Raw genomic sequence first — 15,342 nt, 5'->3', positions numbered from 1 at the left:
TTACTAAAGGCTTTGAGTTTTCAAAGTAAAAGGACACAAAGAGAAATAAACTGGTGTTCTGGTGTAGCATGCAAGGGGATCGTTTGAAAATCAGATTTTCACATTTCACAGAGCAAAATGTCAAATTCTACCGTATCGCCTATATGCTACATTAGTTGTATTATAAATGGTCCCAGATTATAAATGGTGCTAGATGCATTAAGTAAAGAATAAAGGCCAAAACTTTAAAATAAGATAAACAACAACAAGAAACAAGCTCTATTTATTTTAATGAATATGCATATGGCTATACTTTTATATAAAAATGCTTTAAACAAAATTGGTATATATACTATGAAATGTGAAAAATAATATACATATATAAATTAGTCTACTATACATTATATTCTTTTGTGTCACCTTTACTATTATGGAATTTGTGCTTTAAAAGTGGAGAGTTTTGGCTATTTAAATTTGAGCTGAGTTAAATGTAGGTAATGACTATTAGACTATGAAAGTACACATGAATACAGTTTAAATATTTCATTTACCTATGTGGATATCAATACTTTTTGTATCAGACTAAAAGAAAGAAAGTTAAAGCCTGAATATTATGCATTTATTGTTTCTGTTGTAATAATGCATACATTCCACTCAAATTAAACTTTACAGTCTTACAGAAAATATCCTAACAAGTTGTTGATTTAAATATTTAAAATGCAAAAAGCAGCTCTTTATGTATCAATAAGTACTCCATGTTTTAAGTTATAAAATTTGGATGTCAATTGAAATCAATTGGTCCAAAAAGTATGTTTCCTCTATTTTTAAAGCGTGACTAAAATGTAAAATTTTTCTTTCATGAATTTTTATAAAATATATAATCTTTTGTAGAATATATGTTAAATGATATATAAAATACATATTTGTAGAATACATAAAATATTGAAGAGTTTGGATTTTGCATGGAGTGATTAAATTATATTTTATTTCAACTTTAAAACAAAATGAGGAAGAAGAGAAATGAACTTTAGAAGTCTTCCTGGATTTCTTCGTTGACATTTTTCCTCGTAATTGAGTTTTTATATTGATCATCAAACTATGTAATTAATATTAATTTATAAAAACTATGTCTAAAAGTTTAAGAACTAATTATGTAAATAAAGTGTTTTTATTTATTCGAAATATGCCTCATTGTTTCTAGGGAATTTAAGAGATTCAATTAGATTGACTGTGACTTCGTGGGAAGAAGAGTTGTTGCTGAGTTTCACTAAAGGTTATCTAAGTCTACAAATTTACTTTGAAAAATTATAAAGCAGCAAGTCTATTTAGTCAGCCAGAAAACATCACTCAGCTTACTATTGAGCTTTAAGAATAATAAAGATCTCAACATCCAAAATTTATTCACATACAGTATCTTATGAGTGATTAATTTTATCTTAAAAATTGCACTCCAAAAATATATGTATTATAATTCTGTAAGAGGTGTAATTCTTTTTCCAGATGATTAGTGCACAGTATATGACCAATATAGTCACATTTCTATAAAATATGTGCTTTTTCATATATAAATTTGAAAAATATATTTATAAGATCATAACCAGATCTTAATCAGTTATTTAATTTCAGAATGAAGCACCATGTTGAATGGGGAGGGTATATGAATAATCTAAACCATTCCAAAAACTTCCTAATAGATTTTCTGTTCTGGTTTTAATTCTAATTTTGAGACATTTCTTGTCTTTTAAAATTCCCCAACTCTCTTTGAGATTGAGCCAAGATAATATAAATTGAGGCATTTTATTGAGAAATAATTGGTATGGTGTTTTTGTGCAAGCACATTAGTTTCCATTAAACATATATAAAATATTCTTTATGCTATTTTTTAGACAGAATGTATTATAAATTATTTTTGAAGTTACTTTGCATGACTTAGATACTGTATTACTAACAGAAATAAACTACTGGACTTCATAGTAGATAACCATGGCCTACATATAAGAAACAATAAATCCTTTTTTGTAATAAACAACTTCCCAAACTTACAAAGGTTACTCTGGATTTAAGTTTCTTTTTTCCTTGAATTTCAGCAAGAAGAATATTTTTTAACAAGAAAATTCTACTCTGTTTTGTGGCTAACTCCTTAAGGCTGGCTAAGAACGGATTCAGTAGAGTGAGAAATCACCTCCTGACTCTTGAACTTTCATAAGCTAAATAAAATTGTTTGTGGTGATCCCTTGAAAACTTTATCTGACACTCAATAGTCGTTGAAGTAGGAAAATCATGGCTCAAAATTCTATAATGCTGTAAAGAAGAAATTGGGTCACAGTGGCCAGGGTTAGTGAGGGCATGATTGAAAAGCTGAACAGGAACGTGGTTTGACTCCGGTGAGATCTTGCTAAGCTGTTAGGTCAAAGCTGTGCTGGCACAGAGTTATACTGAGAACCAAACAGGACTTAGGAATTCTGCTATGGATTTGGCCAAATAATTTTCCTTACACTAATCAGAAAGATTACCTCTGGGTCCATGTAAATAGTGCATAGACATTATACTATTTTTAGTAACATGAGTAGCTTTGGCAAATTGTTTGCCTTTCTAAATTTCTTATTTATTTGAGGAAGTTTCTGAGACGCTGTGGAAAGAAACCATGCACACACAGATTCAGATGTGTGAAATGTTACATATCTTTAAATATATAATTCATAAGATGATAAAACTATGTAGAAGATGCTGGGGCTTACTTTTTACAAGAAAGTCTGAATATATAATCAGGATGCCGATGTGTAAGACCTTTCATTTTACTGTAGAAAGAGCATAACAAGACCATTTTTGTTTGTATTTTTTTATGTGTATATTTTACTGAGATCTTTTTCGACCTAATAGAGTAGGTATTGGGTGAAAAAGCGTTCTTCAATTAAATACCTTTTTTTAGATAGACTTTATCGATTATACATACACACACATAATTGTGTTTAGGTTTGTAAGTCATAACAATTGTCTACCTTAAGGAAATCAACAATCAACATATTCAGCATTTTAATGTATTCAACATTTCAATTCCCTCAAAAAGCTTCCTGTGACTTTTGCCAGTCAATTGCTTGTCCTTTAGTTCCAGCCAAGAACAAATCTGAATCTGTTATTTTTTCCTTTTACAGTTATATCTTGATCTATTAATATTTCAAGTTACTTTTTGCATATTTTGTAGGAAGCATTGAGGATTATTTTAAAATTTGATACAGAATAATTTTTGAAAGACCATGCTTTCTCTACTAACTTACTTTGCTATCTTTGTCAAAAATTATATTTTATGTATGTGTACCTCTATTTGTATTCTATTTAGTTTCATTGACCCATATGACTATCTTCAGGCTGATTCCATACTGTTTGCATTACTGTGGCTTTTCAGTTAAACTTGAAATCCTGTAATTCTAGTATTCCAGCCTTATACTACATTTTCCAAAGGCAAATAAGTTTTCAAAAAGTGGACAATACAATATTATATTAGTTTGAAATGGAGGACTTCACAGAACTTTGAATATGGTAATGTAATTATTAAATCTCCAAGAGGAAATATTCATTTAGAAAAACTCATATAACCCAACCCCCCTGAATATATGGCAAACATATTTCTACACATACACTTCATAAGGCATATTTTGATGGGTAGGCGCATATATAGAAAGATAAAAAATACATTTGAATCTAGCAATTGATATAATTTTCCTTTAAGATTGAGAACACATTAACTCAAAGTAAATGGAATGCAATGGAAATTGGTGGAGTGACCTCAATTCTATATGTATTATATGCAAATTCAATTACTATTCTTTGGCAAAAAGGACAGAGAAAATAATGTTTGAAGGAATAAAATAAAAATGTAAAATATAGCAGTAGATTCCCTCATTTAGTGAGTCTCCCAAGTAAATAAGGGCTAAGAGACATGTGTTTCTACATGAAGAATTAATCTGTGTTGAACTTACTGTTTGACACAATATAATAGTGAAATTTATGGATGACTGAAGGGATTAATTATAGATAATCTGAAATATACATGAATGTGCTTCCATATATTCACTTTAACATTTGCAGTTGTGTAAAATGCAACTCTTCTATAATACCTGGCTACTCTCCTTATTAAGTGGGAGCCTTGTACTCTGAAAGATTTGGTGACAGAGACAAAGTGGACAAAGGGGAAAATTGGACAGGGGGCAAAAACTGTCTCCTAGTAAAAGAAAAGAAGCAAAGTGCCACTAAAGGCTCCGTCTCGGTTTAAAATATTTTTAGTAATTGAGAGCAAGCTAACACAAACTCACTGACATAATTAATCAATGTTTACTTCAAGAAATATTAAAGTTTTATATTTTACATTTAGATCTATTATGAATTTTAAGCAAATTTTGTATATGCTGTGAGGTATGGTGAAGTTTATGTCTTTCAGTATGCATGCCCAGTAGTTGAAATGAGTATCCTTTCTCCATTAAAATACCTTTGCACTTTCCTCCAAAAGCCATTTACCATACACACGTAGGCCTGTATTTAAGTTATCCATTTTGTTTTCTTGACCTATGTGACTATTTTTTCACCATTACCATACTACCCTATTAAAGGTTTAAAAAACATCTTGAATTATGCAGTATGAGACTTCCAACTTTGTTTTTCTTTTTCAGAATTGTCTTAGCTATTCTAAATTCTTTTTTTTGTTGTTTTTGTTTTTGTTTTTGAGACGGAGTTTCGCTCTTGTTACCCAGGCTGGAGTGCAATGGTGCCATCTCGGCTCACCGCAACCTCCGCCTCCTGGGTTCAGGCAATTCTTCTGCCTCAGCCTCCCGAGTAGCTGGGATTACAGGCACGCGCCACCATGCCCAGCTAATTTTTTGTATTTTTTTTTAGTAGAGACGGGGTTTCACCATGTGACCAGGATGGTCTCGATCTGTTGACCTCGTGATCCACCCACCTCGGCCTCCCAAAGTGCTGGGATTACATATTCTAAATTCTTTATATTTCCTTTTACATTTTAAAATCAGTTTGTAAATTTCGGCAAGCATTTCCTTTTATAGTTCAGTTTCGATCACGTTGGGGAGAATTGAAATCTACCCAATAATGAGTTTTCCAACCTATGAACACACTATATCTATCACATTATTAGGTCTTGTTTAACAAGGCACGTCAATATTTTGTAGTTTTCAGTATTCAGAACATGCACATACTTTCCTAGAATTGTATATAAGTATTCATGTTTTTGGTGCTTTGTAAAAAATTTCAATTTCAAATTTCTAGTGGTAATCTATAGAAGTACTATGGATATTGTAATAACTACCTTATATCCTGAAATTTCGCTAAACTAACTTATTAGAAATACCTTTTATAGATTATTTGAAATTTTTCTTTATAGACAATTATAGACGTTTTCTTCATAAAAGGACAGAGGACAGTTGTATTTCTTTCTTTCCAGTCTATAAACTGGAAAGAATAAAAATTGTATTTCTATTTCTTATATTATTGCACTGGCTAAAACATCTAGTATTAAGCTGAATGCAAATGATGAGTATTGATACCACTGTGTTGTTTCCAATTTTGGGAGGAGGTATTATATATTTCACCATTAACTATGTTAGTGTGTTAGCTGGCTTTTTTCCTTTTCTTTTATCCTTTTTTTTTTTTTTTTTTTTTCTGAGACAGAGTCTCTCTCTGTCCCCCAGGCTGGAGCGCAATGGTGCAATCTCAGCTAACTGCAACCTCAGCCTCCTGAGTTGAAGCGATTTTCCTGCCTCAGCCTCCTGAGTAACTGAAATTACATGTGCATGCCACAACACTTGGCTAATTTTTTGTATTTTTATTAAAGACAGGGTTTCACCATGTTGGCCAGGCTGATCTTGAACACATGACTTCAAGTGATCCACCCTCTTGGGCCTCCCAAAATGCTGGGATGATAGGCATGATGCACCACACTCAGCAGGCTGTGCATTTTTACTTTTATATTTTTTCAGGTTGAGAATAAGCTTTTAGATTGGCTATAGAAAAACAATCTATAAAACAAACTGATAAATAGGATATTAACAAAATTTAAAACTTCTCCTTTGACAGAGAAAATGAAACTATCACAGAAACATATAACATATATATATAACATATAAATAAAACATATATATATTGCAAAAATGCAAATATATATATGTTTTATTTATATGTTATATATATATTTCATATATATATCCTTGATATATATACTTTATATATGATATCTTTGATATATATATTATATATATATCATATATATCCTTTATATATATTTATATATAAGTATATCTATATAAATATCTATATAAAGTATATATACTTATATATATAAAAAGGATATTTATAACATATATATAAGTATATATATAAAGAATATATATAATATACTATATATATAACATATATAATGTTTTATATATATATAAGTATGTTAAAGGATTGCTATCCAAAATATATAAAAAGCTCTCCTAACTCAATAACAAGTAAACAAAAATCTAGTAAAATTTAGGCAAAATCTAAATAGGTGAAGATAACATAAACAGATGGAGGACAGTCAAAAACATGATAACAGGCTAAATAACTTGTTAACAGAGAAATGCAGATAAAACCACATTAATATGCCACTAAAAATCACTAGAATGAAATGATTAGCATTAACCATAATAGTACCAAATGAAAGGTGAAGCTGTAGATTAACTACAAATCTTATGTAGTGCTAATAGGAGTTTAAAATAGTGCAACACTTTATAAAACTGTTTGCAGTTTCTAATATAGTTATGCAAATATTTATATATTGTATGACATAGCCACCCTTATGTATTATGCAAGAGAAACAAAAGCATATGATGATACAAATCTTATTTGTGAATGTGGACAGCAGTTTTATTCATAATCACCAAAAGATGGAAAAATATGAAATGTCTATCAGCAAGTTAGTAGATGAGCTAATTGTATACTACACATGCAGTGGCATATTATTTGCCATTTAAAAAATCAATGACATGGAATAATCTCAAGAGAATTGTGCTGAGTGATTCCATTTATATGTTATTCTTGAAATAACAAAATTATAAGGGACAGAAAAAATCAATGTTTGCTTAGAGCTGAGAATGAGGGAGAGGAGTTCACTAAAATGTAGCAAGAAAGAACTGTTCTATATCTTTATTGCAGTGTTAGCTGCACAATTACATGTGTTTCTCAAAATTCATACATCTGGCCAAAACGTGTATTTTATGATATACATTTTACCTCAATAAGCTAAAAAAGAAAATAAAAGAAAACTAAATAAACTAAAAAACTCAATAAAAGAAAAAAGAAACGAAGTGGTTCAAATTGCAAAGTCCAGTAAGCAAGGTCAGTCTTTTATTTAACACTGTTTGGTGGGTGTACCATATGCCATGCTTTGTGATAAATTCTAGGAAAACAGTAGTGAATCAGTTAGATAAAAAATCTTGTTATTATGGAACTTGCATTCTAATGAGGAATAAACTACTGATAAACACATAAATCACTTAAATATATTGCATCTTCCATGATAATAAGTGCTATAAAAGTAAAGAAGAAAAGGGGATAAAGAAGATGTCAATTATGTAGATAAGTGTGAGAGAGTCATGTGGTCATCTGGAATAAAAAAGTTACAGGTAGAGAAAATAGTGTATGCAAAGGCCTTGAGTCCTGGCAGATTCCAATAATAGCATAGAGATGATTGTGATTGGAATATAGTGAGATAATTTTTAATGTATCTATACATATTCCCATACTTTGCCAAAAATAGTTATTGTGAATATGACATATATGTTATATGGTGAGTTAGATGGTGATGATGATGATTGATAGATACAGATAGATACATGATAGATAGATAGATAGATAGATAGATGATAGATAGATAGATAGATAGAACATGTATCTTCTCAAGACCCTCAGTTCTCAAATTTTAGATCCCACTAACATATGCTTAAAACCATGAAAATAACAATATAGAATTTTGATTTCCTTTTCCTATGCTACAAATGCAGGGTTTGTGGTTGTTGTTGTTGCTGCTATTGTTGTTGTTTTTACCAAATGCTTCCCCAAAACAGAATCATACAGCATATCATTTCCTCCTTATTTCATTTTTCATTGAATAAACATTACCTTCTGATGCCACTCTGTTATTTATAAATATAATATGAATTCCCATATTAACTAATGTAAATCAGTGAATTCTTTTAAATGACTGGATAGTATTTCATGGCACAAATGAATCACCATTAACTCAACAAGTTCTCTGTAGATGGGTATTCCATCCAGCATGTGCAAATTTGTATGTGTATTTGAGTGTGTTTGCTTCTGCTAAAAATGCTGCAAGAATACTTTTGTCCATTATTCTTTATTTACTGAAATTATATTGCTATGGGTATATTTCAGGAATGACCATGTAGAAATGCATATGTGTTCTACATTTCAATACATGTCCCCACTCTCTAATTCATATCTTCATTATGTAATAGTAGCCTTTATATCACATCAATGTGGTATGAAAGCTCATGTCACATGTTAACAATTCCCAGTCTAATGTGTATACAACAATATCTCCTTACTTTAATTTGGATTTACTTTGCTGTTGATATTTTTGGAAATATTTGCAATTATTTGGACATTCTCTTTTCAGAATCATATCAGTTGCCATTTTTTTCTCTTAGGATATTTGTACCTTCCTGTCAATTCTTGAGGGCATGACCATATGGTTTGCTTATAGATTTTGTTTTTATTTTTTAAATAAATATATATGCTTATATAATTTATAAACTTTTAAATTATAACTTACATATTTTATAATTTAATTTATATACTTTTAAGATAGACGTAAAATTTATGTAGTTGAATGCACCTACTTTTTCTTGGACGCCATCTGTATTTTCAGAAGTTCCTCCAGCTTCTAAACATTTTCTAGCATAATTTGCTTTACTGTTTCGTTTTATTTTTCATATGTAAGTACTTTTACTCATCTCTAATTAATTGATTCACATTCTTTGAGGTAAGTTTCCAATGTTTTACTAGTATAAATTAATTATGTTTTAAATATATAATTATATGTAATATTACTAATATATACTTATATTTAATGGACAAAAATTCATTCTATTTCATTTTGCCATAAATTTATCTTTATTTACTTTGAAGATTTGTCCTTTCTCAATATAAAGCTTTATGATTTTTGAAAAAAACATATCTGGGACAAGTAATTTAATTTAACTAGGATTATTTAAGAAGGAATCCAGGAAGTCAAAGGACAAAATGGGAACAGTGACACATAGGAAGTATAAAAAGCCCAAACAAGCTCTATTAATGAATCACTTACATCTATGGGCACCTAGGACTAGGTCCTCCTGGCATGGGTTAAATTGTGTTTATCTTGTTTTAGATTTATGTCCCCTGAAAGTGGAGAGGCCACAGTATTTTCCCAAAAAAGCCAAGCTGCTAAGGAAGTCTTTCCGGTTGAGAAGATGAGAGAGAGATACTTAAGGTGGAAAACTGTGCATGTGACTGGGGGTGAACTCAGATGACTGCAGGAGAGCTCAGGAAAAAAAAAAAAAGACAAATGGCATCTGCAGAACTTTCTATGCCACTTTTTACAGTATATAACGAGTGTGTTCTTCGAATATTTTCTGAATATTCTTGCCCCTAACTAGTTGAGTTTAAAGTATTTTCCACAACCTTTCAGTAAAGACAGTATTTTAAAATAAAGAAAGAAAAAGATGCATAGTGAGCCCATATAAATCCCATTAAAGATGCCCAGTGAGCTAAAGGGTATGAATTCTAACTGCTAAAAGACTATTAGGTCAAATGTTAGCCTGGTGTCTCAGGTTAACTTGGTTACTACAAGGAATCTAAGAAAAGCAAGAATGATGCCCAACATTACTTGCATCTATATTCTCATACTATTCAGTATCTCTTGAGCTCAGACTCTATATTCCTTTTCTCACTTTTTCAAACTATTAAACTGTGCTGTCCTGAAATTAAAGAATATTATCTACAGTTTCCTAATATCCTTAGTCTTTTCTCTGGAGGAGTGCTTCCTCTTTTTGTTTTAGCTGTAAACTGAACATTCAGTATGGAAACTATTTTCAACCCTTAAAGGAGAAGTTATCTGTTTTTCTTCATGCCCAGGCATATATTTCATATAGTTTGTATCCATTCATCCTACTTATAATATCTCCTCTTTTAAACTATTTTCCTTTTCAAAATGTTTCCTTCCAACTTGCCTTAACATATAGATATCTTGTATTTGGGATAGATACCAGATGCCTTACATGACCTTCTTAACCTCTTTTGCCCTATGCAGGACTTTTGGGTTAGATGTTTAACACACTCAGTGAATAGTCTTGGGAATAAAGTGGTTTGTTCTCACTGACTCACACTGTGGTCGAGGTTCCTTGACACACTAATCTGTTACACTATCCCACAAATAACTCTTAAAACGGTGTCTAGTTACAGTTGGTTTCTCCTTAGTCCCATTTATGTCAGACATTTCATTTGTTTACTATTCCACCAGAGAAAGGAGTAGCTGTGAGTCTCTTCAATTCTATGAAGGCCATATTCTACTTATTTTATTTTTTAACTTTAGTTTTAGGTTCAGAGGTACATATGCAGGTTTGTTATATAGGTGAACGGCATATCACAGGTGTTTGATGTACAGATTAATTTGTCACCTTGGCAATAAGCACAGTATCTGATAGGCAGTTTTTCAATCGTCTCGATCCTCCCAACTGCCACCCTTAGGTAGACCCCGTGTGTGTTTATTTCTTTGCATCCACGTGTACTCAATGTTCAGTTACCATTTACTAAGTGAGAAAAAGCAGTATTCGGTTTTCTGGTCCTACCTTAGTTTGCTTAGGGTTACGGTCTCCAACTCTGCCCATGTTGCTGCAAATAACACAATCTCATTCTTTTTTTATGACAACATAGTATTTTATGATATATACGCATCACATTTTATTTATGCAGTCTATCACTGAAGGACATTTAGGTTGATCCCATGTCTCTACTACTGTGAATAATGCTGCGATGAATATATGCATGCATGTGTCTTTATGGTAGAATGATTTACATACCTTTGGGTATATACCAAAAAATGGCATTGCTGGATTAAATAGTACTTCTGTTTCTGGTTCTTTAAGAAATCCTTTCCTCTATCAATTTTTAAAAATCCAGAATCTCTTTCATGCTTTATATATTTATAAAATCTTCTATATTTACTCTGATTGGGTTTTATAATCTGCCATTTTAGGCATTTTTCTGCCATCTTCATCAACTCAAATTGCTTCTCAACTTTTAAAGACTTTCATAATGACAATCAAGTAGCTTGAATTGTTGTAGAAAAATAGCATAACCAAGACTAACCACAGATCTCAATTGTGAATTTAACATTACATTAATTATTCCATTTCTAACACCCCTCTAGCTAATGATGTGGATATTACTAACTTTAGTTATAATTTCCCTCCTCACTTTCGGTAATCTTGTCAGGCCATTTCTCAGGTCTGACTCGTTTTATTTCTTTTTATTTTGTGATTCTCTTGATTCTTGGCTATTTCTTTATGCTCCACTAAATTTTTTCTTCTCAGTTCTTTTTGTTGGCTCTAACTCCAGTTAGCCTCAAAATAACACCTGTTTATGGTGACTCCTGGTTCCTCTTCTCAATCTATAGATTTTATCTGTATTTTTCTCTTTCACTAACACAGATATATAAATATATGCTATTTATACCAATGATTTCTAAATATAATTTTTTTCTGATCTCTTAACTAAGGTATAGAGTCATCCATTCAACAATCTCATTGAAAACTTGATTTGTATATCTTATAGCTTTCCAAATTTAAAATGTCTATATAAAAAACCTTCATATATAACCTTCAAACAGATTCCTCCTTCACTCTCCTCCATCTGTGGAAATGATTGATGCCATGCTCTTGTATTCAGAGCAAAATTCTAGGAGTCAGTCTGAGGTCTGATTTTCTATCCACTCACCTCATTAATCTATTGAAAAAAATTGAGGCTCTAACTTTAAAGTGTATCTTGAATCCATTTAGTTTCTCAATATCTTCTTTGTTAGTGCCCTAAATCTACCCACCATGATCTTACACCTAGACCATTGCAACAATTTTCTAAATGATCTCACTACTTCCCTCCTGCCCCTTTGTATCTACTTTCCATAAAACAGCAATACTTCTGAAGTACGAAATAGAACATATCCTTTATCTGCTTATTAGATTCCTGTTAAAAATCAATCGAGGTAGATTCCGTGCCTGGCCAGCCCCACCTGGCCTTCCCTCTGGCCCACCTGTCCTCCATGCGTTTCTCTTCCTCCCCACCTCGAGGCTGGTAGCAGCCTTCCAGCTTTGGCTCAGCGGACTGGCTCTCCCAGAGCAGCTGCCCAGGGCAGACCCACACCCTTAGGCCTGCCGACACCTCCCTGGGGAGCTTCCCTGGTCAGGGCCAGGCATTCAGCACCCGGAATCCCCCGCAAGCCCGTCAGCATCTAGGAGGATAGGTCCTCAAATCTGCCTGCGCCGGAGAGGACCATGGCTGGCTTGAGTAAGGAACCAAATCCCTGGCGGCCCTTCCCCCTTCCCCACTTGTGTCCGCACAGCCTTCACCACAGAGCAGGTCAGCAACCTGGAGGGCGTCCTCTGGCACCACCAGTACCTGGGCCGTCTGGAGCGGAAATGCAGCTCTCAGAGGTCCAGATAAAAACCTGGTTTCAAAATCGCTGGATAAAACACAAACCAGATGCAGAACTCCCAGCTAAACAGCCCCTTCTCCGCGTCTCTCCTCGCGCCCCCAGCTTTCCACTCACCGTCTTCTGGCCTTGCCAATGACCTGCAGCTGCTGTGCCCCTGGTGTGCCCTGCCAGGGTCCAGGCTCTGATGCTGCCGCCTGGCTCCTTCTGGGGTCTCTGCCATGTGGAACAAGAGGCCCTGGCCTCTGCGTGGTCTTCCTGCTGCGGGCAGCCTCTGGTGTACCACCCCCAAGCCCAGGAAGTGGCGTGCAAACGCGGGAACTAGCGTTGTCCAGCAGGCCCTGGGGCCTGTGTGCTCTGCGGGAGACACGGATACATTTTGAGGGAGCGCCTCTGAATCCGTGCTTTCCACAGACGCCGTTTGTGGAGATCGCACCTGGCGCCTACCAGGAGGACTCGGCTGTTCTGTTTACATCGTGGCGGCACCTCTCACCCTGACCCACACAAAGGTTGTGGAGATGTCTGGAGAAAGTATTTATTAAAGCCGCCTCTTCACTAAAAGTTACCGAAAGAATCCGTTTAGGAAGTAAGCAAAGGTCAGTGAACAGAGTCAAACGCAGAAGTGGGCTTGTTGTGGGTAGGTCTTTCAGCGTATGATAAAAGGATAATTTGTTTTTTAAAAAGTGTTGGAAAAACTGGTTTTCTAGTTGGAAAAAGTAAAGGTTGTCAGCTCTGTGTGTAAAAAAAGAAAACCATGAAGGATGAGAAGGGAAGAAAAAAATCAATCGAAATGCAAAATACTTTGACTTACTGGGCTCTGTAACAGTCTGTTTAGTACTTTCTATCGTTCATTTTATTTGTCATGTTTTGTTCTCCTTAAAGTTCCTCAAAAATGCAAACGTATTTCTGCCTCTCTTTGCCTCTTACTCTAAGACCGGCAAAAGACAGATGCTGCTTATCATTTAGATGTTACCTACTTGTAGAGTCCTTGCCTAATGACTCAATCATCTAAAATAGAATCCGTTTTATTTTTGTACATTTCTCCAATACAGTTTTTCGAATAATCTCTTACTACATTGCTCTTTGATAGTCTGTAACAAATTCACTTAACAATCAAGGATTTGTATATATAAGAAAAAAAAATTTCATTCTGCAGTGAGAATCATCATACACAAAATAATTATTGTCAATACAAAATTCTAAAGTTTCCTTCTCTAATTTTTTCGTCTTTATACACAAAAGCTAATCTTGGAGGATTTATTTGTGTTAAACTATGTGTTTGAGTTGCATTGATTAGTACATTAGTAGATGTCCTGGGTGAATAACAAAAAGGATTTGTGTATTAAAGCATGGTTCTTATGTTTTAAGTATGCTTGATTGGCCAGCTGTTTATTAAAATATGTAGGATAGTATTTCCACACCAAGGCAGAAAGTACATCTAGCATTTATAGATGAAAATCAGAATCTAGAAGTAGAAATGAGACCCAAGGCAGCTAATTTCTTAGGACCTCTTCAGGGTAGCATGACCTTGTCTCTTTTATCTGCTTTTCACCATGAACTTGTGTGTCACTTATATCTTCTTCTCTTTCATTCTTTATGTACATATGACTTAATATGTTTACTGCACACCATACTGATCTTCAGTTCTAGCCATTAACACAGACCAATTTCAAATTTCTGGAGGAGATTATCCATTGTCTTAGCCTTGTCCAAGTTTTTAACCTTAGTCTGTTTGCATTGTCCCAAGAACATACATGGCTCTAAAGCCTCTGTCATTTGGAAGAGTGGTTCTCAAAGAATAGTTAGTACAGGCATGAACACAGTGGTAAGAAGTTCTTCATATATTTGGTGGTAGGAATATTAGGTGGTTTTAATTTTATTTTTATTACAAATTTAAACATATCAAATGTGAGTTATATAAAATAAGTAGTTGAAATAATTTCCCTTTCAAATCTACACTTCATTGAAATTTAAATGTATAGATCCAGTTAATTTTGTAAAATTATTTATAATTAATAAACAAGGTTTATGAATAAATAAACAAAAACCTTTATTGCTACTATTTATATGATAAATTTTTCTTTTCAAAATGCTTTTTAAATTTGGATTAAGGCTTTTAACTCTATTTAAATGTTATTCATTCTCTGAAAGTATAAATTAGGCTATAGGGTATGTTACTATATATAACACAAAGATTCAAACATACAGTGATTCAAAAAATACAGATGTTAAATGTCTCTTACATTGTTATCTATGGGTAGGTAAGTGTTCTACAGTGGGAATGCAGCTCTTCTACATGAAATTATGGGCCTTCAGTTCTTTTCATATAAATAAACGTGAATGAACACATAGAAGGGATGTAGAGTAAGTTCAAACATTGGTTGCCAATATCATTGAAAATCAAAGAAAATATATAAAAAGAACCAGTCCGTTCCTTTCAATTAACTGAATACCCTCATTTCTTATCCCACAAAGAGAATTCATTCTTAAAAATTCGTATTCACATAAAAGGTTTATTTAATTTGAAGATGTTTATTCCCTCAGTGAACAACTCAGTTACTCCTTCATCTTCAAAGTTGTGCTATCACTATTTCAATGTGACATTTTCATTTATTTGTTTAACT

General features: G+C 33.0%; 1 pseudogene; it reads left to right on the top strand.

Annotated features, from left to right (window-relative positions):
- The first annotated feature begins 12,328 nt into the window (after positions 1-12,328).
- Positions 12,329-13,422, top strand: LOC100393223 (homeobox protein VENTX pseudogene; annotated as a pseudogene).
- The last annotated feature ends 1,920 nt before the right edge of the window (positions 13,423-15,342 follow it).

Source organism: Callithrix jacchus, chromosome 1, assembly GCF_049354715.1.
Source record: "Callithrix jacchus isolate 240 chromosome 1, calJac240_pri, whole genome shotgun sequence".
NCBI lineage: Eukaryota > Metazoa > Chordata > Mammalia > Primates > Cebidae > Callithrix > Callithrix jacchus.
The sequence above is the reverse complement of the archived record's forward strand: the minus strand, read 5'-3'. Positions and strand labels throughout refer to the sequence as shown.